Below are 5,347 nucleotides of genomic sequence, written 5' to 3'. Positions count from 1 at the left end.
TTCGATACACGGACATGCCGGAAGAAGTTTTAAGGCTGAAACTTTTTCCATTCACCCTTAAAGATAAGCCGAAGTATTGGTTCAACAACCTTAGGCCTTTTTCTATAACTTCTTGGGCAGAAATGCAACAAGAATTTTTGAAAAAGTACTATCCGGTTTCGAAGACCAATGCTATGAGAACCGCCATTAGGGAATTCACACATGGGGAGGGAGAAATTTTCCACGAGGCATGGGAACGCTTCAATGAATTGCTTAGGAAGTGTCCTCACCATGACATGCCTAAATGGCAATTGGTCCAATTCTTCTTTGAAAGCTTATCGGACAATTATAAAGGCATGGTTGATGCTTCAATGGGAGGTTCTTATATAGACCGGTAAGAGGAAGACGTGTGGCGTCTTTATGAGAACATGAGTGAAAACTCTTTGCATAGAACATTGTCATCTAGGAATGGTAGAAATTCTCAAGGTAGGAAGAGTGTTGGCTTACATCAAGTTGACCACTCAAATGATATAACCGCCGAGATGAAGTCTTTATCTCAAAAGTTTGATCAATTGATCAATTAAAACTTGGCGAATCAAGTGTCTTCCTTTCCTAACCATTCTTCTAGAGTTCAAAATGAATCATGTATGACTTGTTCTAGTGTTCTTCATTCTACTTCTAATTGTCCTCATGGACAAATTCAAAATGAACCCATTGAGCAAGTTAATGCAACATTTGTGAACCAAGGGAACAATCCTTATGGTAACCATTACAATCCCGGTTGGAGGAATTATCCTAATTTTTCTTGGAAAAACCAAGGGGATGGCTCGAACTCTTCCCAAGGCGGTTTTCAAGGGAAATACATTCCACCTCCACTTCAAAACCAAGGATCCCAAGGTTCAAGACCATATAACTCACAAGGAAATCAATTTGCTAATTCTCATTTTCCTAACCAATCATATTCTCAAGGAAATTCTAGAGGTTCCACTTTTGAGGAAAAGGTTTTAAATGCTTTGGGCACTCTAAAAACAAATACTCAACTGTTGCATTCTCATTCTCAATCAATTGCCAAGCTAGAAACCCAAGTAGCGCAAATAGCTGAAACACTTAATGCTAGAGAGAAGGGAAAGATGCACGTGAATGCCCCAATCAAACAACAATGTGTTGTAGAAACCAAATCCTCATTGTAAGGGCATAATGTTGAGCATGTTAATGCGGTAACAACCTTGAGAAGTGGTAGGGTAGTAGACAATCAAGTTAGAATGCCTAATGAAGAGAGTGAACCGGTACAACCTCAAGTTGTCACCCATCCCGTTCCACACACTATTCCTCCTTCATTGCATGTGCATGATCTTGAGAATGAGAAGCCCTCAAATTGTGAGTTGAAAGATGATTTCCAAATAGATTCATTGAAAACAGTGTTAAAAAATGTGTTTGAGAAAAGTTCTTTGAAAAATGTTATTCATGATTCTTCTTTGAAAAGTGATTTAAAATCCAATGAATCGAACAAGTCCAATGCTGAAAATTCTTTGAAAGAAAATGCTGAAAGAGTTTTTGGAAAAGCTCCATTTCTGGACGCCTTAAAAGGGTCCATTTCAAAAGAAAGGCAAAAGACCAAGAACAATGAGATAATGGATATGTTTAGGCAAGTCACAGTTAATCTTCCACTTTTGGATGCAATTAAGCAAATTCCGGCTTATGCCAAATTCTTAAAAGACTTATGCACCCAAAAGCGGAAGAACAAGAGCCAAACATCAAAAAAGGTGGTCTTAACCGAACAAGTGAGTTCCATTCTACAACACAACACTTTGCCAGAGTTTAAGGACCCCGGTGCACCTACAACATCTTGTGTCATTGGTGAACATGTCATCAACCGGGCACTTCTTGACTTAGGGGCTAGTGTTAACCTTCTTCCCTATTCGGTTTATGTCAAATTGGTCCTAAGTGAATTGAAACCGACGTAGGTGGTTTTACAACTTGCCGACCGATCCATTAAGAAGCCTAGGGGGATAATTGAGGATGTGTTGATTAAGATTGATAAGTTCTTCTTCCCGGTTGACTTTGTCGTCATTGACACGGAATCGGTGCCCAATCCAAAGAACCAAATTCCGGTTATCCTTGGCCGTCCTTTCTTGGCAACCTCAAATGCCAACATAAATTGTAGGACGGGGATAATGAAGATTTCTTTTGGGCACATGAGAGTGAAGTTGGACATCTTTAACCCCACACCCAATCCATTTGACAAATATGAAGAAGAGGTTAATGTGGTAGAGGAATATCATGATCTTGCTTGTGAAAGAAATGAGCTTTTGTGCATGAACAATGTTTCAAAGCCTTCATCTTCAGCATTGCATGCCAGAAAAGTGATTTCGAACTCTTGTTGTGAAAGGGCGTGGAAGCCCAAAGAAAGTTTTGATAAAGAACTCAAGACGTCTTTTGAGTTTACTCCAATAAGTTCTTCTAAGAACCATTTGTTGGGAGTGACTCGAAACATCTCTCATCCCAAAAAGGAGGGGATGCATTCCAAGATCTTTGATCCAGGCTGAAAAAGCCCAAGGTCTTGCTAGAAACGTTAAAGACTAGCACCGAAATTCGTAGGATGTCAAAACCCTATTCCTCCCTCATTTCTATCTTGCATTTTGATTCTTGCGAAGTCTAGATACTGTTTTTGTGGTTCATATACATTGGAAGGAACTGAGAAAGGGATTGCATGAGCATTCAAGTCATTTTGAGCATTTAGACATAATTTCGATCGATCCAAGTCTTGGTTCGATCGATCGAACTTTGGTTCGATCGATCCAACCATGGACTCGATCGATCCAGCTCTCATTTTGCACCCAACACTTAGAAAAATTTTGGACCTGCATCCAAACTCCAAAATGCATGCTCTCGGGATCTCCAAATTTTTAAAAGTTTGATCGATCGTAAACCATTTCAATCGATCGAACTACCTTTCGATCGATCTAACATGTGGTTCGATTGATCATGAGTCCCAACACTTAGAAAAATTTTGGACCTGCATCCAAATTCCAAAATGCATGCTCTCGGGACTTTTCAAAATTTTTCATGTTCGATCGATCGAATTACAAGTTCGATCGATCCAAGGTTCCAGCATGTGTCAACTCTTGAACCCTTAAACTTGTACATTCTTTATCCTCTTCGATCGATCGAAATCTTTCTTCGATCGATCGAAATTTGCATCTCATTAATTTAATTCCCTTTGATTTTTCAAAATTTATTTCCAAAAAAAAAAAAAAAAAATGCCATTAAGAATGGAGACCTAAGTTCGATCGATCGAACTCCATCTTCGATCGATCGAACTCTGCATATCGTGTTTTTAAAAATATAACCGAGTTGGATCGATCACTTTGGATCGATCCAACTTCAAAAGGAAACCAAACCCTAGTCTCCCTCTTCTCTCAATCTCATCTCAATCCGGCCAACCTCCATTCCAATCATCTTCCCCATCTCCAGCGAGCCAATTCCGGCAAGGTAGAGCCTTATTTTCACCGCGGCTTCGCACCCTCTCTCTCATCTCATCCCTCTCGGTTTTGAGGTAAACCGCGAGCCATTTCTTGATTTAAAAGCTTAAATTGATGCATGTTATTGATTTTCTATGTCGAATTATGTTATAAATGTGTAAATCATCCATTTTGAAGCTTGAATCTCCTGTTACATGATATACATATACATATCCATTCGGCAGAACCAAATTGGGGATTGTGATGTGATTTGTGGAGTTTGGGGAGTGTTTGGGTGTTGAGGATGGGATGTTTGGTGTGTAGATGGGCCCACAAACACGTTTGTGTGGGCCCCGTGCTCTAGATCTCACAGATCTATGACTTTTCAAATTCGGCATTCGCACAGTTCAATCGATCGAACTTGTGCTTCGATCGATCGAAGTAGTGAACTTCATTTCACTACCTTCGATCGATCCAATCTTGTGCACTTTCATGCTTCAATCGATCCAAGTGTTGGATTAATCCAATTCACTTCGATCGATCCAACTTTTGAACATTTTTCACTTCGATCGATCGAAAATTTCTGTGATCGATCGAACTTAAAGTTCGATCGATCGAACTTTCAAAGATCACACATACACACTCCATTCATCTTATGTTGTCTTCATGCTATCTTTATATGCACAATGCCTGTGATATTCCACATTGGATGCATTTCATACCTACATTGCTTAGCATGACTCACATTTCATTATTATCATAGATTCATGTCATCCGTATCTTGTCTATCTTATTTGACATACATGTTTCTATTATGCACTTAAATTCTTATATCTGGCACTGACTTATATTGATATTTTCTTGTCTTTTTGCAGATCATGCCTCCGCGGTACAAGAGTACAGCCAGGAGATCTTTGGGGCCACAGCGACCCCGCAGACATATACGGCCCAAGATAGAGATGGTTGCAGAGCCATCTCATGCTCAGGCGGAGCCCGCACAAGCTACTCCCCCTCAGTCCCCATCCCACGAGGCTGAGGAGGGAGCTGACCACATGCCATCTACATCCCAGGCTCCTCCAGCCTTCACACCATCACCTTCTCCTGTGCGCCATCAGGCAGATACAGCCGCCATGCCATCACCGCAGCCACCTCTACCGGCTCAGCGCTGTGACCAGTTGCTGCCGAGATATGCAGCTATGACCGTGGCTCAGGAGTCATACTTCGATACTGAGTACTTCTCCGAGTCTATCCTGACCCGGTCTGGCTATCAGGATATCATGCAGCGAGGCCTCTCAGCCATCTTTGCCCCAGTCACCGGCCTTGTATACCCGCGACTGGTGCGGCTAGTCTTTCAACATCTTCGGCCCTCGCCATGATCTACCGCAGAGATGATCACTACACTGGACGGCCACGAGATTGTCATCACAGTTGACACTCTGGCCCGTGCTTGCCGGTGCCCACACCGATGTCCACCTGAGCTTGCAGAGACATACCCGAGGCTGCATAGGCCTTCATTTTCTGGCATGGCTGTCTCTTTGACAGGCCATCATGCCGGTGGTCAGACATTCGCCACCAGGACCTTCTTGCCTGACAACCTCTGGTTCATTGACACAGTTCTTTTCCAGAACATTTACATGGCGGGCCACAAGATCCAGAGGCGTCATGACTACTTGACAGCTCTTTACGCTTTTTACACGGGCTGCTGGGTATCTATCCCAGTCCTCATCTGGAGCGTGATGAGGTTGCTATATGATTCTTTCATTTCCAGGAAGGACCCTAAGCGGTCCAAGGTCCTGCCCTTCGGACACCTCATCACGCAGATCCTTCTTGACCAGCGCTACAGAGTGCCCCCAGATGAGGAGCCCCTTGCACGGTCCAGCTTCTATAGGAGGAGCGACTGGAATAAA

This window comes from Cornus florida, unplaced genomic scaffold (assembly GCF_030987335.1).
Source record: "Cornus florida cultivar Cherokee Brave unplaced genomic scaffold, ASM3098733v1 CherokeeBrave_3.0.0_Hap2_Chr05, whole genome shotgun sequence".
In the NCBI taxonomy this organism is placed as follows: domain Eukaryota; kingdom Viridiplantae; phylum Streptophyta; class Magnoliopsida; order Cornales; family Cornaceae; genus Cornus; species Cornus florida.
The sequence above is the reverse complement of the archived record's forward strand: the minus strand, read 5'-3'. Positions refer to the sequence as shown.